This window comes from Carassius auratus, chromosome 2 (genome assembly GCF_003368295.1).
Source record: "Carassius auratus strain Wakin chromosome 2, ASM336829v1, whole genome shotgun sequence".
NCBI lineage: Eukaryota > Metazoa > Chordata > Actinopteri > Cypriniformes > Cyprinidae > Carassius > Carassius auratus.
The window spans coordinates 15582117-15608689 of record NC_039244.1 but is presented as its reverse complement, the minus strand read 5'-3'; the positions used below and the strand labels follow the sequence as shown (position 1 = coordinate 15608689).

At 35.5% G+C, this 26573-nt stretch overlaps 1 long non-coding RNA gene across 2 annotated transcripts; it reads right to left on the bottom strand.

The window, feature by feature from the left end:
• Positions 1-2638: 2638 nt before the first annotated feature.
• LOC113110812 (uncharacterized) lies at positions 2639-4876 on the bottom strand. Of its 2 annotated transcripts, none has more exons than XR_003293201.1 (5): positions 4815-4876; positions 3775-3883; positions 3540-3629; positions 2827-3011; positions 2639-2759 (listed from the first exon to the last, which is right to left on the bottom strand). It is a non-coding gene; the product is annotated as an uncharacterized LOC113110812 (long non-coding RNA). The 2 variants fall into 2 exon arrangements; XR_003293202.1 differs by lacking the exon at positions 3540-3629 and adding an exon at positions 3362-3425 and having other exon boundaries at positions 2827-3064.
• Between the last annotated feature and the right edge of the window lie 21697 nt (positions 4877-26573).

Genomic DNA, 26573 nt, shown 5'->3' with positions numbered 1-26573 from the left:
CCTGTGTTTTTAAATTGTATTTATGTGTGATTTATTTTTTATTATTATTTTCCTTTTTTTTCTGTAGTTTAAACTGGTAGAGCTAAAAATTGCAAGATTGTAAATACATCTCCAAAAAACACACAAGTGATTAAATGTATACATTTAATACACTATAAATATATAAATATAATATTATTTTTTCATACAGTATATGCAAAAATGTTGAGCTTAAATATTGTACATTAATATTAGGGTAAAGAATGTGTATAATCGCAAATATGAGGCCCTTGTTTGAAAATAAATAACTGTAATCAACAAATCTATTGCTGAATCAGGTTTACCCCACAATGCAAATCCGTCATTTTAGTTTTATATTTAGTGGGTGAAAATAAATTCACCACAAGAACCCGGAAAAGCCTGTCATGAATGGCCGTATATGGACAAGTAAGGGTGTCGCTTCTGCTCAACTGGATTTTCATTGGCTTTGAAATCCACTTGGCACTCGAGGACTCGCTGTGACTGGACTTTCTTTTAGCCCAAATTAAAAAACGTTTAATGTTGCAAAGTAAATTTTGCTGTAATTATTACGTCAATAGTACCTTCAGTTAACAATGGTGCATTGCTATATTTTGTGAAATTACCTCTTTACCGAGATCCTAACCTTAAACCTGAACATAACTTAATTGAACTACAAAAAACAGCGCCATGACTTTCACTTTCCATCGATAGAATGGCTAAGGCTTATGGGCAATGTAGTTTAAAATGTTTAATAATGAAATTGTGAAAAATACTTCTTTTTTAAACAAAGGGATATCTAAGCATGTTTATTGTGCAAAGTTATATGACATATGTGAGAGGCAGGCTGACATTTTTTATTTTACTAAGAGTACTTTTATAAACACATGTATAGCACTTTTCTATGAATGTTTGAAAGCTGTGCCAAACATTATTTAGTAAACATAGCATAATGAGTTGTCCTACAATTTTCTTTTTGAAACTATAATCAGATTTTGATTTACAGCCATTTGGAATGTTAATTGTTTTGCTCTTCAAGGGGACTCTACTGGGCCCCTGGGGATGGAAGGGCAGGAAAAAAATGCACAGCTCTATTCTCATCATTGGCAACAAACTGTTGAGACACATTTTGTAGGTTGTCTTTTCAAAAGCATACCATTATGTAAGTTGGAAGTCATAGTTATCTTAGAATTAAGACACCAGAAAATCAACATAAGTGCCCATTTGGAAAGAGCTCAATTTATTTCATAAGATCAAGAGCAATAATACAGTGCTAATAGTAAACAAAGACAACAAATACATATTCTGACATTTCATCAGACAAGGCCAATGTGTCATTCAGTAAGACAATGTGTGACAGTGTGCAGTTTTATGGTTCCATACAATTCATGCAATTTAAAGAATCATAATATAAAATACCTAATTCATAAATCTCTGTAAAGAATGTCTCATCTTTGTCCTGCTCAGGAGCTAGACATCAGTAATGTGCATGAACATCTTCATTATAATACAGAACAGGATTCATGTTGATCTTTCCTTGATTCATCACCTTCAGTTGTGCATGAAGTCCATGCAGTCTCTTCTAATGCAGCTCTTCATCTAACTGAATTTCATTAATATTACTAAATGTTCATGTCTTCATCAAAACAACCATGGTGATTATATGTGTTGTTTACAAAATTAAATGGTGTATCTACCAAAAAACCATCTCTAGTACAGAATATTCACCATACTTGATTATCCAACACCATACGCAATATTTTACTAGGATGCAGCATAAAGACAGATAAAGAAGCATATTAAGACAAATTATATTCAAGTGAAATAAAAATGGGTTACATTAAAACCATTTTATTTTAATCAGATGAAGAAACCCAGATGAAGGCATGGTGAAATGTCTTGAGCACCAAAGAATCACATCCAGTTTCCTTCTCATCATCAGAGCTCTCCTGGTTTTCTTCAAATCCATGTCTCTATCATGATCTTCTTCAATGTCATAAACAATTTGCAATTGTTATCCAGCACAACAATACAACTGATGAACAAGTCATGTGACCAATTCAAATCAAATCATTTTATTATCACAATACCATGAATGCAAGTATACAGGTGGTAAAATGCTTTTCTGCAAACTGCAGCATGACAAGTACTGAATATATTTGCAACACATATACAGTATCAAAAATATAAACCGTATACATAAGAGCTCAATACAGGTAGAAAATATAGTGCAATACTATACTATACAGAGAGAACAAAATGAAAACAATTAACAACAATCACTGTATACTGTAGATATACCTCTGCCCACTGCTCCGGGTGTGTGTTCACAGTGTGTGTGTGTTCACTGCTCTGTGTGTGTGCACTTCGGATGGGTTAAATGCAGAGCACAAATTCTGAGTATGGGTCACCATACTTGACTGTATGTCACGTCACTTTCACTTTCAGTACAGTATGAATTAGTGCAAACAGAATATCAGGTTGCAGAATAATAGTGAGTCAGAGTCCAGTCAGTGTAGCTGATAGAGTGCAGTGCACACAGTATGAGGCTGTGTGTGTGTGTGTGTGTGTGTGTGTGTGTGTGGTGTTACTGGTACGAGTTCAGTTCAGTCTGATTGCCTGTTGAAGGAACTTGTTTTGCAGTCTGCTGGTGCTGGTTCTGTGATAATGTCTGTCTGATGGTGATGTTGAGAGCAATCCATGGCTCGTGTGGCTGGAGTCTCTGACGGTCCTCAACAAAAGAAAAACCTTGCGTAGATGTCCTGGAGAGACAAAATCATTGTGTCAATTATATATTATTATTATTTAGAATTGTTGTAATGGACATACCATTGATTCCTGTTGAAGGTTGTTGGAGGTATGGGCTCTCAGTTGTGAAGTTTCTTTTATGGCCGTAACATCTGTGCAGTCACACAGCTGTTTGGGAATTCAGTCTTCACAGTTTCAGGCTGCAGCGCTGCATTTGGTGACCATTGACTCCTCCATCTCTGGCCTCAGACCCGCTTCTCTTTAGTCTGGAGTGAAGACAAATGTTCTCAGTACCAGCTTTCCTTCTACTGCAGTCTTTCTGTACAAGTAGAAAATAATAAAAAACAGTCATAACAAATCAGTTATGTATTGAAAACTCATAGTACATATGAAGACTTCAGATGCAAAGGCATCTAAGTTCCACCTGAAGTTTTCTTCTAAAATCTTCTTAGAAGAACATTTCATACAGAACTTAAAGGCTTTTGCATCTGAAGTCTTCATATACAACACATCTCGTTCTTCATTTCTCCATCAACTGACTTCATCCTCCTTCAAAAACTGTAAGTCCATAAGAAAAATAGTTTTGGTGAATACAGGTGCAGGTGTCAGTACTCACCATATTCAGTCATTTTCTGCCCAAATTCCAGAAATGATGCCCTGATGATTTGTTCATTCTAGGACTTATAAAAAGATGTATATGTGAAAAATGATAATTGCTGACTTGAATAGAGATCAACATCATATGCTGTACTAATGCATTGCTTGAATACAGACACATCAATGGGGATGAGCACCTTTTCACTCTTTTCTGTTTGGGCACAATAGAGCCATGTTCATTCCTCATCCCCAACAGGACTGATGTTCTTTGTGTTTTTGCTCTTCAGCTGTAAAACAAAAATATGTCTATTAACCCCATGTTTAATTACTATTGCTTATTACATATGAATTAAGACAGATATAATTAAGTAAATTCACCAAAAGATTCAGGTTAGAGGATTAAATGAATATTGATTACAATTTTCTACAAACCTTTCTTGGAGAGGGCTGATCATGACAGGAACTTGCTGAGCCACACTAGTAGACATTCAGTTGACAAACCTGAAAGAGGCCATCATGCAACCATCCGCTCTGTTTGTACCTTACAACAGAGCAAGAGAGAATGTGTGAGTGAGTGGAGAGAGTAAAGGACTAAGATGAAGACAAACAAGCAAAGAAAGGCAAAATCTTGCGTTTGAGTTTAACAAAATGAGAGGGAAGAAAGCTGTATCTTCAAGCTATATTATTCTCATTATTTTCTACACTATAACATGCAGCAGGATTGTTGTAAGCAGTTTTAAAGACCTCTTCATACCAAGGATGAGTCCATACTTAATGACACAGAGGAACAACATCAGTGGAATATATTTTCCAGCTGATGAACATTAAACAGCCAATCAAAATGCACATTTCAAAAGCTTGATCATTTAAAGTGGCAGACATCAACGTCGCTGCAGTGTGTATATTAATAAACATAACTTTATCATTGGTTGATGTTGGTGTGGATGCTAAAATAGTTATTGTAGTTACTATTCTTGGTGTGAACAGCCTTAAATGATCTAATTTGGCCAAATTAACTGAAGATCTGATGTGTCACATGACAAGTTACACAGCATTTCCTGACTTGCTTTTAAACAGACGTGTTCAATTAAAATCAACATGGAAATAAAGGCAGACTGTGAGGTGCGGACAGATATCATGTACTGTTAGAACGGGTTAAGACGGTGCTAATAAAGAATACAGTGGACTCAATATAAACTTTAGGATATAACGCTCTGACTACTTAAAATGGACACAGTCTGCATGAGAGCTGAGGCGATGGTCAATGACAGCAGGAGGAAAAGCTGGAGAGTACGCTTGTACAATATCATATGAATTTGCTGAAATTGTTTGAATTATTAATACTTTGACATAGCACAGGGTTTGTACTGATGGGGTCGTGAGGTATTTAAAAAAGTAAAAAACATAAAATTCGGTGCAAAATGTAACTGCAGTAAAGTTCTGTCGAGGTGCTCAGATCAACACAGACGTACCTCTGGAAATATCTGCCTTAGCAGCTTTTGGTCTTCTCCGTAAACACACAAGATGGTCAAATTCATCCCTCTCCACAAACAAGGTTTGACAGGCCCATGGTCTTCCTTTTCAGCTGGAATAAAGAAAAAGTAACAAGTTGTTGTTGTTGTTTTAATACATACATGTTTAGACAGTGTGTTAGAAATGATCTGTGAACAAAATATTTGAAAGGAAGGACTATAAGGAAGGTTATTAACATAAAGTAAGGATAAATTAATTAAAGTAAATCAGTTATAACTACATATCTTCAACATTACCTGTGTCGAACCTTTGAAGGACTTCATCTTCACTGGAAACTTCTTCAAGTTGAGCTTCGAGTACAAGTTCCCTGTTAATACAAGAACTGATCAAAATCTGATTCTGAGCTGTGAAAATATGCCATGATGAACAAGAGAAAGAAAGAAAAATATGTGTGACTTATTTATGAATTACAGTTCAGAAAAATAGGAAAGGAAAATGAGAGAGAGAGAGAGAGAGAGAGAGAGTGAGAGAGAAAGAGAGAGAGAGAGAGAGAGAGAGAGAGAGAGAGAGCATCATAAAGAGCTGCTGGACACTGAATGTTGTTGTAGGAGCTGGAGATGTATGTGATATGAAGAAACTGCAAAACTGAAAAGAAAAAAAACACTGAATCACAATTACATTACAAAAAGGTATTAAAGGCATGGCAAATGTGTTACTTAACTAAAGAGTACACAATAAGCACAGTTACTGTGGTGAAAAGCATGGTAACGTGTTTATACTACAAATACCAAAGTAAAACTACAGTTATGACGGGAGATACATTGAGTTGTGGTTACTGAGGTTTTATAACACGTGACATGGTTCAGCGACATGTTACTATGGTAAAAACATGGTAAATGCGCGACTTTTACATGACCTCTTTCCACCACAGGCGAATTTCAAACGAATATCACAATGAAAACTAACTTTATAAAGCTGCAGATTTCGATTAAATGATTTGAACGTCAAACTGGTTTAATAGGACATACAGTGTCCAGTATCGATTTGAAAATAAAAACTCATATTATTCATAAACGATCGACTACTTTACGAGACGGGAGAAAACCTTACCTGTACATGTCTCGAAGTCATCTAAAATCCATATCATCAAAATCCACGAACATCTGGGAGAGTTTAAATCAAACAATTCAAAACGCAAATAGCAAACATGTTAAAATAAACCCACAATGCATTTAGGCGAAAGTTCATTTATCATACCTCCTGTTGCCAATAGGGGCGCTAATTTAGAGAACGCTCGTGTGGGTCGTATTTATGGATAGTGACAAACGACCCATACGGTCGTATGAGTTGGAGGACTTGTTGGACATAAAGTATGTTGAAAGTCTTTGTCTCCTATGTGGAACACTCGGCTAGTTCCCATTGTTAGTTGATGTTGCTCTTGTTTGAAGCTCAGTTGTTATAAGTAAAGTCTCTCAGTAGACAATTGTAACAATAAAACCACTTATTTTATTGGTTAAATTACGAAGCAGTGAATGCAAAAGTAAATATAAAAATCAGCTAAGCTATGTATTATATATATATATATATATATATATATATATATATATATATATATATATATATATATATATATATATGTAACTCTAAATCAAACTCTATAACTTTAAAAAGTAATATTGGAGATGTTGTATCAGGTATCCTTCACACTTAATGCAAGCAGCATCTGAAGGGTGATCTACTCTTCAGATTTTCTTATTCTTCTTTTTGGAAGATTACAATTCATTATCAGTCTCTGTGACTCATGTTCAATAGCCTTCTTCTTTTTGCACTCTTCAACTTTACTGTATAATCTGTGTTTATTTGACCTCCTTGTGGTTTTAAACCTTCTCTTCACTCCCGTGGTCCTTCTCGTTAACCTGTGGTTAGTTGTGAACACCTAGTTTACTTCTCAGTATAAACCAAAGTCAGGTGTTTGTTTACATTTTAAATCAACATCATTTTAAGAATTTCAGGTGCTTTCAGGTGCTTTCTTATAGCAACTTCATATTCAAGCATATATGGTATTAACTTTAATTTATTTGAAACCGGTCAATATCAAACACCATACAGCTATGTAAACCATGTACAGGAGCATAGAATTACCATGTGGCTACAATTTGATTCAAAATTGCATTATCCTTTCTGAAATGGCTTCTAATTGCTTAATTATGTAATTGGCATGATACATTTTTACCTTTCACTTTAATTCTGAATTCTCCAGAGATTGTTATGACTAGTAGATCACGTGTAGACTGAAGTTACCTTAAATTTATGGCCAGGATAGAGTAAATTTGAGGGTCCTGGATAAATGGAGCAGTAGGCATGTCATCAGGAACCTTTTGATTTCTGTCCATCACTGATTTAGCAAGTTTTATGGGAAACAAATGAGTAAATTACACTTTTTGTCAAAAACAAGCAGCAGGCACCCGACGTAAAGGTAATAGTCAAACTACATCCTCTGACTAAAATCGGACTGGTGAGTTTGTGATCGTGACATCCATGTACGGATGAAATGAGACTTAAATGTGACATCGGATCCCTGATGAACAAATAATTAAATGTATGGAATATTCAATGCATTTAATGCATAATTGATATTTGTGATAATTTCTTAATTAGAAATACAGTCTACCTTGAAATTGGTGCCAGATTAAGCATGGAGCTACAATAAAACTGAAATCCAATCCTGACAATATAAGTGAACTTTGTAAATGTGCAGTTAAAAGACCTACACACATTGTACCTTCATGACACCCAAGCCTGCCATTTAATGACCCAGCATTTCTAAGAGAGGAAAGGTGCACTATTTGTCCCCTAACAGATGCCTTAAACTGATCAAGTGAAGCATAAAACATTCTCTCCCCCAGATGTATCAGATGTCTAAATTATAATAAGGTCCATTCATCAAACAAACTGCAACCATCAAAAACAGAGGGAATATGGGGCACTCCTACAGCCACTATTATGACTGACCTTCATTACCTTGGCAACTTTCTCCCTTCAACTGATAATAGCCATAAGCTAACTGCACTAAACTTCCCAAAGAAAACATCATTAGCTGTCTGCTGTTCCAGGCCACTCTTAATGAACCCAATGAAGAGACAGACATGAGTCTTGTGTACGGTATCTCACATTGCTCTTGTCTGTATACAGTAAATGAAGCAGTTAGAATATCTCAGGTTATTTTCAAATGAATGTCTATGGACACATTTAAAAACAGCTAGTTTTTGCCAAAGTGTTGAACTTATACAAATACAGTAAATATACAGTAGAGATTAAGAGAATAAAAGAAAAAAACACACATAATCAATACAGAAACACATTAAAATACACAACCATGCATTTCAAAAACCAAGGAATACAGAGAAGTCTTCAGGTGGGATTTAAAAACAGAAAGGGAAGACGCAGATCTAAAGCTGTTCCAGACAGGCTACAGAAAAACCTTGATCCCCCTTAAATTTCAAGAAGGAGCGGGGTATATGCAAGAAAAGTTTATCAGGGGATCTGAGAGAGCGAGAGAATTGCTGACAGCTGAGAAGTTCAGACAAGTATGATGGGGCTAGATTATTTAACCCTTAATACATAAACAATAAAATCTTAAAGTGGATCCTATGCTGCACTGGTAAATAATGAAGAGATGCTAGGACTGGAGAAATGCTTTCTCTTCTCTTAGTACCTTACTGCAAGCGGTTCAGCAATGAATGATTGAGACCCATATAAAGCGCATTGCAATAATCAAATCTGGAAGTGATGAAGGTGTGAGTAACTATCAAAAAACAAAAAACATTTCTAAGCTTCTGTGCCTCTTTATATTTGTCTAGTCTGGATATCTAATAAGCAGCGATAATAAATGTTGAATTGTTTATCATATCACAGTTAAAATTGGAATTGTAATAGTTTTCCAAATTTTAATATACATTTTTGACCTACGGTGCTTCTATTGTAAGTGTATCATTCCTGTTTATCACAAAGGGAACACGCCAAAATCTTTTTGGTAATTTAAAAAAAATGTCCAATAGTATTCTTTTAATGCGGCTTTTGAAGCACATTAAAAGCAGTGCTTGTATCAGAGGATGAAAACATGGATCATGAGAGTAATTTCTCATAAAGATAATGCATCATTCTCCTTGCAGCTTCTCCTCTGCTCAGACCAAAAAGTTTGGTTCAGATCAAATAGGGCTTGGTCCCCAGTGTCTTCCCCGTCTGCTCTTCTTCACAGAGGAAGGGAGGATCACCTGTCAGCCCAGTGTGTGCACCTGCTCCCCATCCACCTCTCCATCCTCCACCTTCTTCATCAGATCCCCAACTTCCCCTTCATCCTCTCCTTGTCGGCTTCATTTTTTAAAATGTTTTCATTCTGTCAAACTTCCACTTGTCTTCCTGTTCTGCTGCGTGATCTAAAATGTTCAGAGGATGCATTCATTTTTTCTGAAAATGTAATCAACAAATGTTAAATACAGAATGAGCTTTGAGACAAACGGACTGTGCACGGATTTATTTCATTTATTTATTTTCTGACTTTCCTGGTCATGTAGAAATGTACTGTAGGTTTCTGTTGCTAACGGTTCTTTTGATCCTCCAGAAACAGCACAAAACGTAAATGAGCCTTTCAGTTTTGTTTAGGATATATCAGATTTCCTTAAATATATTCAGGTCAAGCTTGTGCAGTTTAACCCAATTGTTTAAAAAATGTCAGAAAAAAAAAAGATTTACAGGAAGCCTAATAGGACTGAAATGAAGAGCTAAAGTACCTGACAGTTACAAGAAGGGTAAATTTCAGTTTAATTATATATACATTTTTTAAATGTTTATAATGATGATTAAGTCCTGTTAACTAGCTGCTTATTAACATGCATATTACTAGCATATTGGCTGTTCATCAGTACTTATAAAGCACATATTAATGCTTTATTCTGCATGACCATATTTTAGATAGTATCAACTACCTTACCAGCTATTAATAAGCAGTAAATTAGTTTATTGATGAAAAACTAATATGATTTTCACTGTGCAGAACTGAGAGATTAATATTTCATCCAGTATTATATTATTGCTTCTATAACAGTGACATAAAAAAATACTATTGCGATATGACCCAGTTATGTTTTTTTTTACACCTGAATGCGAGAAACTGCTGATTTATGACATTCACCAGGTCTGTTTCGCAGAAAGACTGCTATTCCAGCAGCATTTAACGGTGTACTTATTTTTATACATCTGCTTTTTAAAAAGTTTACAATAGATTGACAGAGAGAACTGCAGAGAGAGACAAGAGAGAGAGAAACCATTCTTTGATGTTGTTTTGCACATGGCTGCACCACCCCATTATTTGAATATCACACGGCGCATAGTTTGAGCTTGGACTCTTTCTTTCTCTCTCTTGATGCTTTTGTGCGTGCAATTAAAGCTTGCGCCACAAAGGGATGTGTTTGTTAATGACATCTAGCATTTAAAAAGCTGTCATTACTTTGTCACCACTGAGAATTTGTTTCTTGTGTTGCGTGTACTTTACATAAACTTAACCTAACAATGCAAATGATCTGAAGGGGAGGCGCTGTTTGTTTAGTTCGGGTTATTCTGAGCTAATCACTTCCAAGATTAGGTAGATGAACAGATCTGTGGAGGTAGAGGGGGAGATTTTAGAAATTCTTTCCAGATATTTTTTTATTTTTCCATGCATAGTTAAAGCGGCTGAAATGTCTTGGCTGTATCAAATAACAGGTTATTTGGTTGAGGGTAAAATAAAACATGCCATCCTTTTCACTGGCCACCAATTAAACACAATCAAACTATTTATAGCTATTCCAGCCATTCCGGTTTGTCACAAGTTTCGGAAAGTTTTTTTCGAGTATGGCTCTGTGTGACGTTAGATGGAGCGGAATTTCCTTATATGGGTCCTGAGGGCACTTCTATCGGAAGAGCGTGCGCTCCCGTATAGCAGAGCACTGAGAGCACAACAGATGTTCACTGATCAGAGCGAGAGACCGGTAACCCTGCACAGATTACCAAAGAAAAAACAGCATTAAGGGACCAGTGGATGGAGTTTATTTTTACAGAGCATCAACGGAGTTGTGCAAGTGTTTTTGTTTGTTCCCTGCATTTCAAAGATGCTTGTTTTAGGCCCAGTTTGACGCCCGGATTTGCACATCGTTTATTTCTTAAGGATAATGCAATCCCAACGAAAAAGGGTCACGATCGTGTGTTGGAACCACAGGCGGTGAGTAAAACTGCTTCAAATATCTCTGTGTTATTAACTTAGCTATCGGCGCGTAAGCACATCAAGTAAACAACATGCAATGTTGTCATCAAACTGCACTTTTCACATGTACAGCTTAAAATTTTTTTAAAAAAAGACGACATAAAGTGGAACTTAATCATTTTCCAAAACCTCTAAGCAAATATATACAGTTTCAGTACATACCACATAGAGACGTTGTTGCTGATGCTTCTCTTGTTAAATTTCAGCCTCTGGATCTGATTCTGGATCATAAATATACGCCGAATCTGACTGTTAGCCATGGTTTGTTTTGGATGTTTTTTTCCTCACGATAATGTCACAGCTTCCAAACGCTCTCAACGTAAAACGCTCCGCCCACACGTCACGCCTCCAGTCGGTCGTGTTTTTCCGGGAAAAATCGGTACAATCTTTCTCTTATGAATATAATAAAACTAAAGTCTTTTTGGAGTTATGAAGGATGCAGTACTACTCTATAGGTACTCAAGATTAACAGGATATTGAGTGAAAACAAGCATTTCATCCCCCCCTTTAAGGTTGGACATGTACAGATCTAAGTGACATAAATTATTTTATTCCTTTATATTTTATAGAGCTGAAATGAGATATATATAATCATTAATTTCATAGGTATTGACCAATAATGGATATTTAATTGTGCTTTATTCCTCTAATTTTACATTTACATTACCTTTACATTCATCTAACATTCTCTTAATGTTATAGTAAAATGGTAATAATTTAATAGTTAAAGGTGAACTTAAAAAATCTCAAAATAAATATTTATTTTTTTATACCATACAAGATATTTTAGCGACGCCTTTACTTGTAGCATTTGTAATGACTGATAGTAGTTTTTTATTTTTATTTAGTCAAGTCAAGTTCATTCATTAACAAGTCATAGTAGTGTCGTTATTCAGCTTGTGTCAGTTCAGTCTTGATTCAAGTCATTTCAATAACTGTCAATGTTTCCAAATCCATCTTATGAACATACTGGATTCAACTGTAAAGCAGAAGACAATGGTGTCTTTATTCAGATCAATCTTGTTTTATTCAAATCTGATAGAGCCATCAAAATAATGATGTTGCTGAAAATTAAGGGTCTTTTTAAACCACAACCCAGCAAGCCAAAAACGAAAGTGGTAAGAAATCAGACATCAGCTACAAAATAAATTTAAATAATCAGCTTTTCTATATTCCTATTGGTATAATCAATATATCAGTTCAATTAAATATTTTATCTGTTTCGGTAAGAAGAAGAAAACCCATCAGGGTCATTTTTAAATCCTTTAAAATCTCAGAGTTCTCTCCAGCTCTGAAAGTGAAGACAATGTTAATTCAGGTTTTATTACATACTTTGTCACGTTCCCTTTTTTTTTCAACAACAAGTTTGCCATTTGAATTCTCAATGGCCAAATTTTCTCACTTGTGAAAACTAACTTTCAGCTTCACATTACTCCCACATTATACACACACACCAGAGTAGCCAAAGCTACCTTTAAACCTGCAAAATCTGCCCCAATGACTCTGAAACAAATCAATCTTCATTTAATTTTCGTTTATCAAAGTGGGAAAGTCACAGTTTGGAAGATGGAACCTTTTTTTTTCACTCTCTCAATAATATTTTGTTATGTTTGTTATAATAAAAAAGTTCAAATTAAAAAAAAGAAAGAAAGTTTAAATGCTCCACTAACTTCATGTGATAAATAATTTTTGGATACTTTTTTTTAAGTTAATCTCATCTGACTTCATAATTAAATCCAAAAAGTAATTCATTATAATATCATAAAATTTCTAAACCTCCAGAAATGTGGAGTGCAGAACAAAAGTGCAGTAAGAGTACGTATGGGGTGCTATGCTGAAGGTCTAAAGTCAAGGAACAGGGCTGGAGTGCCTTATCTTGGCATCTCCTTGTCACTCATGTGACTCACCCAAACAGCTAATTAGAGGCAGCCGAGCTTGGTCTGTTACCAGGCAACAGCAACAGGGGGTATTGGTGAGATTAGGAAGCTGGTGAGCACCAGGCTCTGAATCAGGTTGTAGGTCCTCAGCACGACTGTTTCTCTGAATCACACCTGCAGGCTCTGCAGCGGAGCACTCCTGCGGTGAGGCAGGAACAAAATCATCCCCTTCACCTTCTGATGGTGTTGGGGCAAAGGAAGAAACACCTCTGCTCTCTATGAACAGAGTCTTACTATACTGCTGTATATAGGATAAGACCAAATGTAGTCCTAAAAATAAGATTCTTTACTAAAAGTGTATATGGTATATTCAAATATTATTATGGAAAAAGGGGGTCATGCAACTGAAAACACAAAGTATTATTATTAATGAAAAATTTGTATTCGGATGATTTTAGAAAGTCTGTCCTTCTGGACTGAGTTTTATGTGAGTTCAACGTACCTTCTAGAACAGGGGTGGAGAACATTGACCCTAGAGAACCACTGTCCTGCAGAGTTTAGCTCCAACCCTGAGAAAAAAAAACCTGTATCCTAAAGACCTTGATTAGCTTGTTCAGGTGTGTTTGATTGGAACTAAACTCTCCAGGATCAAAGTTCCCCAACCCTGTTCTAGAACCTTCTTATTACTTATTAGAACATAAAATACAGTTTGTAAATATAACTGTTGCCACATATTCAGTTTAAAGAACTGATATAATAAATAGGAACCACTTTAACAAAGCATTTCTGTTTTTCGCGTTGTAATTATATATGCAGATAAGGCCAGAAACATGCAATGAGAAAATTAATGTCAATTTGGATTTCAGGCAGACTTTTAAAAAAACTGACATTAATAAGACATAAAGAACATTGGAATATTACTAAATAATTTACAGTCCAGAGAACTGATTATTTCAATAATTATGGATGATAAAAAAAAAGTTAGATGCTTATAAACATCATGGATTGACAATAGTGCATGGTGCTAAAAACAAATATTCATTTCACATATTTACATCTATTCCTGTATAATGTCTAATCTGATTTGTTGTTTTTCATAAGGAAGCTCAAATCGAGGTTGTTTTTAAAGCAATAAATTAGCCTCTCTCTGTGCACCATATTCCCACAGCCAGAATATAAATTGTATTCATTAGGACAGTATTCAACAGTTTGAGAGCGTGTATTTTTTTCTTCATAAGAACAGTTATGATTCATACACCAGAACCTATGTGCTAGAATCAGGTGCTTTATTGTTGTTATTATTATCATTATTATTATTATATTGAAATAAGCCATTCCATATATATTTTTTTTTAAGAGAAAGGACTTAGTTGGGAGCAAAACAAATATTTTGCAATATAGTGAGACACAGGAGCAAATAATATTAAATGAAATCTCATAAACCACAATTCATGATGTGATTTAGAAGTTGTGTCTAATGTATTTTCCCAATTTTTTCAAAGCTCACAAAATTTCCTGATGGTTTAATCATATGCCTATATAGATTTTCCAGATGCATCTAGATGGGATTTTGCAAAGCAGACAAAGCCACTCCATGGATCTGTTTCTTACTGAATCTGGAGGGCTGTGCTCATCAATTTTTTTTAAATAGCAAATTAGTTAGATCACATCCATGTACAGTACTTGTTGCTAGTTGGTTTCAGATGTCATTGGTGGGAAGGACTTTCTCATTCTAGACAGCATTTGATTGGCCAGAAATCGTTGTAGTGCAGGATCAGTCACCATTATTTTTAGCCCATTTTCCCGAAAGAGAAAAATTGTACGGTAACACTTCGTCCCCTTGGAATTATAAGGTTCTATCTGCGTTCTGAGTAGTTTTGAGATAATGAGCTTTAAAGTTTTTGTGTTCCATAGACTTCTGTAGATAGAACCTTTTTGTTTTTTCAATAAAAAATCCCAAAATGTACACAACTTAAAATAAAACATCATATAATGTAAATTATTAATATTTACATTATATGATGTATATATTCACAGATATAATATTGTCACAGAATAAGAATATGTGAATAACTCAATTGTGACAAAAATGTCAGATAGAACCTTATAATTCCAGGGGAACGACTTTATAATAACTTTCATTTGTAAATCATTAACAAACTTTTTATATAACATCTTTTTATTTGTAACACCTGTTAAATTAGTTTGTAGATTTTTCACAAGTACTTAATCATATGGAATTGAAAGTTTAATGACATTTGTAAGCATTATAACTTGGAACATTATCTAATGTTATTGTTATTAAGCAAACATTAACAAGCACATTAGCTCACATCCATAACTCTTTGAATATTTATTAACTAATGATCCATTAAGCATTATATAATGTTTGTTAGTGATTTAATAATAAAAGTTGTTATAAAGTGTTACCAATTGTACATAAATGTGAATATTAGGGTCACACTAACATCTAAATGACCTAAAAGCCACAAAAGCTCTCATTTTGATCAGATTTAAAGAGTTCAGCTGGACCTGAGGGAAGAGGACTCATCCCTGTTGCTCTCCTCTGCCCTCCTTTGCCTTTTGAGGCTAATTAAAGCGAAAAGCAGATTTATGGGTGGGCTCCCTCTTGTCACTTCATGTTGGCAGTCCCACTTGTGACTTTCACCTTGAGGGATCTGTGCCTGTTAGTAACAAGTCCTCCCAGCAAATTATTCCCAACTGTTTGACAAACCACTCCAACCTGCTGCAGCGCTGTCAACTCCTTCAAGCTAAAAAAACACATCCCACCAGTGTGGACTCAACTCTGTCCTGCCCTTTATCCCTGTCTGAACAAAGCCAAACTATAAAACTATAAAAAGTCTGTCATATAATTATGACATAGAAAAGTCTAAATTCGGAGACACCAAATCATAGTTGAGAAGGTCAAAAGCATGTCATACTAAGTCATAAAAATTATGACATAAAAAAAACATGACAAAAGTCAAAATTATGACAAAAATAATCAATAAAAAAAATCTTATAATTTCAACTTTTTAAGTCATAACTTTGTCTATGTCATAATTTTGACTTTTTATCTTATAATCATGACTTGGTATGTCATAATGTGATCATTCATGGTTTACCGAAGGAAATAGCCTTCCATAATATTTATTGTATAAGTATGTATAATATTTATAAAATAAAGTTGAATTGAATTGAATATTTATTACTCTTTTGAATTCACTTTTATTTTTCTATTTTCAGTTTTCAGTTTAATTGTAGTTAAAGTTTGCATTTGTATAAGTATTAGTTTTTCAAATATTGAACATATTTTACAAATATTTCTATATAGCTTTATTTCAGTTCTAGTTTTGTATTTAAACATGTCCCTTAGTTGCCAAGGCAACATTTTTATGTGTTCATCTAATATTTACACTGAATTTTATTTGACCTTTAATTCAGTTACTGAAAATGATTTTTAACAGTTTCAGTTAACAAAAACAACACTGGACATGACATACACATGCAAAGATGAATGCTGAAAACCTGAAATTACCTGCCAATTCAGATAAAGCCACAGTATTCAGGCCTAACATACTGAATCAGTTTTGTACTTGTGCTATCATAGAAATACTGTTTGCCAAATAATTTTCCGGAGTGCACTTTTTTAAAAGATACCTATAAAGCAAGTATACAGTGTCAGCTAAATAGTAAGTCTTTTCAATCCCCTAAAACAGTTGACCAACCTACTCCTGCTCAAGGGGAACCCTGTGGATGCAGGCGGTCTGGATGGAAGAGGCACTGACATGATGACTGACAGCCATACGGAACAGATATGAACACACTTCTCCATCAACATGGCAAAAAATGCATGTGTGTGTGAAACCTGTAGATGTTTGCATTTGCACATCTTGTGTATGTGTGTGTGGGTGTGTGTGCATGCAATATGACAACCTGGACTCCTGAAATGAGGTGACAAAACGTGTTTGTCTGTGTGAAGGCATATTTTCTGCAATATTCTTGGAGGCCTTTCCTCCCCTAAGATTCTCTTTTCACACTTTGCTGCACAACACATCTGCATCCAATGACCTCACTTAATGTCTCACTCAAGCAAATAAGATTGCAGAAGAGAAGAACAAAAGACCCATCACTCACAAAAAAGGGACGCTTTTGTCTCAGAGTTATTTGACAGTGTGTAACGCATCCTCTGAGGGAGTCTCAAGGTAATTGATTTCTTTTTCTCTCATTTTCCCCCCATTTCAGCCATTAGTCTACTAATAGAATTAAATCAGGCCAAACAGTGGAAGGGTCCTGTGGAGGTGTTGTCAAGGTGCAGTCATCAGCATGCATTAGCAGACCCTGAGAGGATTCGTTGTGCACGCCTCATCTACCGTCCTCCTTCAAGGGATTAACAGACAGACAGCAATAACCAGGGAGATTAACACAAAGGATGGTCACAATTAGCCCTCAAACTGTAAACATCTTATAACACAAAATGCGATTAGGGGCCTTTGCCGAACATGGAAGTCTTTACATGCTTCATTAATTGTGGATGTACTACTTCCGAAGTTGTTTGTGTTGCTTTATTATTAGTTATTGTAAATTGTATAGAAATAATTTTGCGTGCTTGCTTGTTTTCTAAATCCCACTATCCCAGCTTGAGCTTTAAAGCATGCCGTTGTAATGAGGAACAGTAATTGATGGACACTCCCTATAAAATTGTTTTAGTAAACAAATCAAAGTAAAAAGTACTGGCACTACTTGAGCTTTGAGCTCACCTGCCATGGTACTGAATTATTACCATATTCATGCACCATAGTATTTCTATAAGTAATTCATAGATTATCATGGTACTACATGGCATTGTCATGGTACCATGTCCAAAATTCATAAAAAATACAGTGGTCCTTTTGCATAAACTACAATATCGCCAGCTATAGTAAAAGTATATACTGGATGTATACATATTTTGTCTATTTTAAGGAAAATTGCTCCTATGAATGTCAAAGCAGAAGGAACTTTTAGGGGCCATTCACATAGCACATGAACAATTCCTTCTGCTTTGACTTTCTTAGGAACTATTTTTCATTTTTTATTTTAAATATGTGAGATGCGGGCAGTGAAATGGGGGAACAACAAGTTGAACATGAGTGCAATGCCCAGACAACTAGCTCCGACTTGCCTCATCACACCTGCCTGGATGTTTCAACTATACCTATTAAGACTTCGATTAGCTGGTTCAGATGTGTTTGATAGGGTTGGAGCTAAACTCTGCAGGACACCGGCCCTACGGGACCGAGTTTGGCGACCCCATATCCATTAAAACAATGGAAAAGTATCACAATGGAATGGAAACACGGCCTCTTATGTGTCACTGAGAAACACACAGCAGATTCATTCCTGAATTAATCAGTGTTTTGAACAAATCAGTTGAGTGAATGATTGAAATGATTCATTGGTAAAGATGGTTACTTGTCACCACCTACTGACTGAACAGTGTGACCTGCAGAAAGAAATGCTGAAAAAACACCAAAACTAGGGTCACAGGACACAACACTGGTATGTTGAGCGACAAGCGGAATGATACGATCAGTGAAAAGTCCCACTGTTGTTGAACTTTGCTTTAAATGCTGTATCATTATATCATTTTCAATTATTTGCATTATAATACTGGCATTAATGCAGCTGTTTAAAACAGATTTTGATCATAAATTTCATACTTGGTTTGTTCAGAATTTTCGCCTTAACACACCTGGATGGAATGATGTTGGACACCAAAGGCTTAAATTATTGGGTTTCTTGGAATCAGTAACGACCACTAAATCTTCTCTTCATCAAATATAAAAGATGAGAGAAAGCTGTACGATTTGTTCCTCGCTTCTTCGGAAAGGTATACCTCAAAGAGTTCCAGTACTCAGATTCACGTCCGTGTTCATCCTTCTCATTACAGGTCCACACTTTTTCATCACTATTCTTAAAAGATGTTTCGCTTTTTCTATTTTAAAGTTTGCAATGAAAGAAATAAGAAAAAAACACATTGGTTAGTTCAGTTTTGACAATAAAGGATCACATTACATATTTGATTTTTGGCAAGGGAGAAGAGTAGAAATGATAAGACTGACTGATTCGAGATCCAGCTGAAAAATGTATTAATTTATTTTAGTCAGAAGCTGTAACCTGATTTGAACTAAACTAATCATAATTCAGTCCAACCTTGTTCACCGGTTATTTCTGTTTTTCTATTTCTTAACCTCATTTCTCCAACAACTTGTCAGCATTTATATAATATCTGCCATGTCTTTCAAATATATAATGACATACTGTACATTACAGTCATATCAAATAATTTACAAACACTTTCTAAACTTATCCAACTAACTTTGTCCTGCTAGCTTCAGTGCCTCAGAGTTGTTCAAAGACTGTTCCTATCCGAAAACCAAGTCTTCTTTTACATTCTCCATTCAAAAAAAAAAAAAAAAAAAATGACAGGGTTCAAATAGCAATGTGTGCTATGCTAAGTCAGGACTGAGGTAAAAATAAGAGTTGGCCGTTTTTGAAAAAGGAGATAAAAGAACTCCCTGAATCTATCCGTCTTCAGCAGAATCACATTCCTGACAGATGGGATACTGTACCTCTTGTTATTCATCCCCTTTTTGTTTGACTCCATTCATCCCCCTTACAGGAGTAGAGCTACATGGCATGTGCCAGTTATTTTCAGACATTAATATATGCGTTTTAAAGACTTAGCCTTCATTTGAAGAATGCAACTGTTACCCACACCGAGATATCAGAGAAACGTTTGAAGTGAGTGCTCTCCTGCCCGCCTTTGTGTTCTGGGCTTGTAATATGAATGAATAATGTATCAGGGATTAGAAATTCATAATGCTCTTGTTTTCACCTTCCATGAAGCTTGCCCCTCTCACATATCCCTGCGTTGGCCTGTGAGTAAAATCTCATTATGGCAGATTCCCTGAGGTGGGAAGGACTAGGCCTCGGGAAACGGGCACACGGGAACGGGAGACTATATGGATGATGGAAGCTGGAGGAGAAGAAAACTTTTAATCACCTTTAACCAAAATTTCACCAGGGAAGGCAGAATGTATTATAGGCTGGAAATTAAAAGCACAAAAAACAAACAAGCAGAGTTTGTTCATCTCTTCCGATGCCGTTGGGTTGGTATTTAATGCTTCTATGGAGAAAAAAAAAAATTCAATCCTGCTAAGCAAAAAAAAAAAAAAAGATGATGTCTGTGAGGCACATAACCATGAGCTGCTGTGAACATGTTTATAGAAAGTAAGATTCTTGGTGATGGGAGCTTAGCTGCATCAACAGCTTCTGCAAGGTGTTAGTGATCAGTTTACAGCACGATTTACACACCAAGATTGAACCCATGGGCCGGGCTTACACAGAATTTTCACACGTAAAAATGAAGAAGAACATGTCTCGCACAACATCTACAAAGCAGTTTTGCCTGGTAATGAAGAATATCCACAGGGCATTTCTTTCAGGATTTTTCATAGGATATGCTGATTAGAGGTGGGAGAGAAAGCCCTGTAGCTAATATTCTTTATCATAATTTTACAAAATGCAAAGAAAACTGTCGGGTAAAATCTGTCAATGTCAAATAGCATTAAATATAGCAAACTGTTTTATGCTCCCATAATTTTCACATAGTTTTCAGGAGGCATTGCTCCAGTCTTCAGTGTCACGTGATCCTTCAGAAATCATTTGAATATACAGATTTGCTGCCCAAACATAATTCCTTACTATATAAGTGTTAAAAACGGTTTAAGATAGAATTTTAAAATAAACTGAATTTAAAAAGAACAGCTTTTATATAAAAAATTCATTAAAAGTAATAAAAAGTATTAAAGCAGCATGATCCAGAAGAAAAAAATATATCTTGGATAGATGAATGTTTTATTATATTGTCCCAAAATTCAATCAGCGTCTATCTAATGTTTTTTTTTTCTGCATTCACATGAATTCTAATGATTTTTTTTTTTTCAGCACTATTAACACCAAAGTCTTGTTTTTTCTGTTTTTTTTTAAGGAGCAACATTCAAAGTGAGCTTTCAGAAGCACACTTTATTCCTTTACAGTAGGTCATCTTTTGCATTTTACTGTACTGGTTTTTGGAAATAAATTAAATCGGTCTCTTAAGGAATGCCTCCATCTCTTCTCTGCAAGCGTTTCTTTTGTTTTGACCGCATAAAACCTAGTAAGGAGTGATAAGATCCTACTAAGAGGAGTTCAAGAGGTGTAGGAGATTAGCAAAGCAGTGGGTTACAGATGTTAAGTGAGAAAATTATTAAATTAATAAACTCTTACCTCTCAGGATATGAGTGGAAAGCTCTGATATATTTATTTCATTCTTGTAGTTATTTTCCTAAAATACTAGTGCTATAAATACATTATAGGACAGAATACAGAGCCACCAAGTATGGGGCAATGCTTGTACTTTGCAGAAGTTGCTGCTGACTTGCCCAGTTTCTCTCATAGAGATCTGCAGGAAAGAGGGTGGTAGGTCACTATGGAAACCTGGGATATGTCATGTCTGTAAGCCACCTAGGGATGAATGAAATATTAAACTCAAAGACCATTCAGCAAACTATGAGTATTATAGTAGCCCAGCTTCTAGCCAGAGTGCTCTATAGCTGCCTTAATTTGTGGTTATACTAAAAAAAGAAAGAATTTATTGATCTCTGAGGGGAAAACTAACATCCTACAAGATGGTCAAAAAAAAAAAAGGTCAGTCAATGCAGTCATTCCTTTTTTAATAGAAAGTATTTTATTCTGTTATTGTAAACATACAATGTCATGCTGTGTTTTTCTCTCATTTAAAGCAACATAACAAAATGCCTTTTCCTTTTTTAACAACTGTGTTGTAAAATTGAAAGAGAATATAGTTGGCTCAGAATGTACAAATCAGCTCAAATTAAACTAGATTCCAAGTACACAATCCATCCTTATTACCGAGACACCTAAAAACTGGATTAACAAATACTGTGTAACACTTAGCCCAGCATAAATGGGATCTGACTTTCCTGTGTGAAATTTTAAATGTGTTACATGAATGACAAACTGGAAATACGGTTTGGTGTATTACACAGGTTCACAATAAAAGACTTTAAAACATCACAATAAAACCATACCCTTAAAACAGACCAAGAATCCCCATGTGTTGTTGAGTCCAGCAGTGTTTATACACGATCCAATCTGAGTGAAATCCAACTGGCTGTAAGTGTCCGGAAAGTTAAGTCCAGTAAAAGTAACTGTTAATGGCCTCCATGCTTGTTTGCCATGCTGCTCTTCTTATAGTGCTCCTGCTTCCTGCCAGGTGACTGATCACCTGACAGGCAAACTGAGAAAATAGCAGTGGGTGCAAATTTTGGTGATTAAAATTAGTTTTAATTCAATCCTGATCAGTTTCAGGGTTGCCGGACTGGAGCAATGCATAAGCATAGCAAAAAGGCACACTAGATGATAATAAGGTGATTAATCATTTAAATTTAGGCTATAGATAACTATTTGATCGTGCATTGAGAATGTAAATGCTAGAAAATATAAATGATAACATTAATAAAAATAATACACACATTAGTTTTTTCAAGCCTTTTTCTTATTTCTCTGTAGAATTCCAGCAGTCTTGCTAATTTCTTCTCTATCGACAGGATTAGCACACTGGGGGAGGCATATAAAAAATACTGATGGGATTAACATTCACATTGTCTGTGTGTTACCTTGGTACAACCTTGATACTTTTGAGAATGTTCGAAATAATCTTCATAATATATGCATTGAACAGCATTTTCATGAAAGTGTCTGCTCACTTTTGCTAGCAGCTCATACTAAAGATTTGCCAGAAACCTACTTCTGTGATCCTGCATGTTTCATGTTGGATGCATGTCATCCCTATAGCACTTACAAACAAATTGAATCTGTCCATCACAAGATCTGAAAGATCCCGCCATTTTTATTGGTGGAACCTCCAAATTGAACTATGATTTATGATATAGTCCAATGTAATCTCACTTATAGATGTGGACCAGCTTTAAAGGGTTAGTTCACCCCAAAATGAAAATGAAGCCATAAATTACTCACCCTAAAGTCACCCTAGATGTATATGACTTTCTTCTTTCAGATGAATTCTGTTGGAGTTATTTTAAAAATTGTCTTTGATCTTTCAAGCTGTAAGATACAATTTAGCGGGTGTTGCACTACATTGGCCCATGAGGAGTTTAATATAAAGCTCACACAAAAAAGTGTCTCAAACAGCTCTGGGGGGTGAACAAAGGCCTTCTGTAGCGAATCGATGTGTTTTTGTAAGAAAAATATCCATATTCAAAACGTAATAATCACTTTAATCTAGCTTGTGCTCACAGTTCCAGGGGAATGACGTATACTCTGTATGAATTTCTTTCTTCTGTTGAACACAAAATAAATTCATACTGGTTTGGAACAACATGAGAGCGAGTAAATGATGACTGGCTTTTCATTTCAGGGTAAACATGTGCGATCAAAAGAATGTTATGTGTTAAAGAACTTAAGATTTTCTTCATAAAATAGAGTAAATTAATTGAGAGCAATGCATAATACATAGGATGAAATTAAACAAACAATCAATATAAAAGAATAAAACATAAACGTAATTAACCTAGATAAAACAAAAAAGCATAAATGCAACTTACACAAAGAAAGAAAGACAGAAAGAAAGAAAGGAAGACATCACACACATTTCTTCATGCACCATCAGAAAATAGTTTTTACTAATAATCAGGGTGTTTTGCAAAGATAATCAGCACAACAGACAGTAAATTCACTGGTGGATCAGCAGTTCACTTCGGTCAACAGAATTAATTTTAAATCTACAAGTGTATAATTAACCTATAAATGGCCTGAGATGGCCTGGGTTCAAATCATGATTATTGTATTTTATCAAATGGTTGTGGTGCTACTCTGCTTCATGTTTAAACTGCACTTTATCTGTGCAAAAGCTGCAGTAAAGCATGATGCAATATCGTCTGTAGCCTAGTATGTACAATGTCTAGCATATTTTATTCATTGAACTCTCAGGTGACTGTTAGTCTGACTCCTCGTACAAAACAAAAGTGGAGTTTGAATGAACAACAGCTTGGAGATGCACAACGATATAATATATATATATATATATATATATATATATATATATATATATATATATATATATATATATATATATATAGAAAATAGACACATGAGTAGTAGCATGTTGTATATTCAACTTTTTATGTTCAGAATCAATCAATCAATCAATCACATTTATTTATATAGTGCTTTAAACAAAATACATTGCGTCAAAGCACTGAACAACATTCATTTGGAAAACAGTGTGTCAATAATGCAATATGATAGTTAAAGGCAGTTACAGTTACAGAACAACAGCACCTTTGCTTGTGTGATTTTGCTTAAAATTAATTTGTTTTTATTTAATTAAATTCTGCCATTTAAACTATGCAAAGGTTTAAACATGAGGCTCTGAATTAAAAGCAAAATATCTAGAGTGGCAGTTAACAGGTTGGTTCATTATTAATGTAGTACCTGTTCGTATCAAGTGTAGCTTACTGTTGGCCATCTGTTATGTAAAAAATAAAGAAGATGTTTTTAGGTAATGGGCCTAATGTTACACTGCTATTGCTTTTCAGGCTGAATGCCATGTTTCTCTGACCAAATAGCATAGCTTGTGTAAATGATTAAAGGGTTAATGCAGGCATGGACAGCTTTAGATGGGTGCTGAAGGAAAATGTGCTGCGGCAGGCTGAAGGGTTAACGGCCGACTGCTCTTTTCCAGTGGGGGGTTTCTCGCTTGCCTTTTCCCTGTAGTAATGCAAGCTGAGCACTGGTCAGTGATGCCCACTGGCTCTCATTAAGAGATGGCAAATCATTATGGATCCCTTCCATTCCTGCAAAGCTCCCCTAAACCTCTGGCGGCTCACGGCTGTGAGCTATCATTAGCAGATGACAAACCCCATTAGAGTGCCCCCTCTCTGGGCTGGAGTGGATCTGACAAGCCCTCTTTAGCCTTCAACCAGTTCAAAAGCACAAAAAAAAGCATTAAAAATCCTTTTGGTAAATACACTTATACAGAAACTCAGCAACATTAAGATATTTCCATACTATCAAATATGTGCACAGTCTGGTTTATATAGCCACCTTATTTTGCACAAAGCTTCCGGTAATCAGCTTTCAGTTATTTTTACAATGCACAAACAGCCTGTTATGCTGCTTGATATTGCAATCTAGTATTTCTTGTCATATGACTTTAATGCACATCATATTCATAAACACACTGGTTTGTAGCACAAATAGTTTTACCATTTACTGCACTTATTCTTCTAGTAATAGAGCAGCTCATAAGTCTTACACACTCGTGGAAAACAGCTTCTGCATTACCAAGAAATTTTGGAGCACTTCATGCTTGCTTCTGCTGACCAGCTTTTTGGAGATGCTGATTTCATTTTCCAGCAGGATTTGGCACCTGCCCACACTGCCAAAGGCACCAAAAGTTGGTTAAATTACCATGGTGTTGGTGTGCTTGACTGGTCAGCAAACTCACAAGACTTGAACCCCATGGTGAATCTACAGGGGATTGTCAAGAGGAAAATGAGAAACAAGAGACTAAAAAATGCAGATGAGCTGAAGGCCACTGTCAAAGAAATCTGGGCTTCCATACCACCTCAGCAGAGCCACAAACTGATCACCTGCATGCCACGCTGAACTGAGACAGTAATTACAGCAAAAGGAGCCCCTACCAAGTATTGAGTACACGTACAGTAAATTAACATACTTTCCAGAAGGCCATCAATTCACAATTTTTTCTCTTTATTGGTTTCAAATATTCTAATTTGTTTAAACTGGTGGGTTTTTTTGTTAAATGTGAGCCAAAACCATCACAATAAAAAGAAACAAAACTACTTCAGTCTGTGTTCATTGGATTTATTTAATACAGTTAAACAGTTTGAGTTGAATTACTGAAATAAATGACATTCTAATTTATTGAGATGAACCTGTAATCAAGTGTAGATTTTGAATTGTGAAACTGTCTTTGTGCAATCCGTAATAAAGCAATGCATGAAACTAGCTATCTCTCTGTTTTATTTTAAAATTTGTAGATTGAAAACCTTGTTAGGAAAAGAACCCCCCTCCCCCTCCCAATTTGGATTACTTTGACTTCACAGTCCCACCCTGACAGCCCTACACCCTGCACCAGGTTTTAATTAGAGCTATTTGGTCAGGACCAATAGCATTGCTTTCTCAATCCCGCAAAGTCTTGCACATCTACTAATTTGAAGGGATCTTGATGCCTGTGGGACTTTTATATCCTTCCAGGCAGGAGTGTGCAATGCATGCCCACTTTCATGTGGAAAACTTCACATGTGACAAAGAGACTTAGTTGCTAGTAATGTTGCCATTATTGAACCTCAGAGAGGTTTTCAAATGGGCCCTCAGACAGAATCGGTCTGTTTAAGTCTGGATTCAAGTGTGTGCAGCAGCTGTGTACAGTCTAACCCTGAACCAATAAAGACTGTGGAGCCTTGTGTGTAAACTTTGTGATTGTGTGT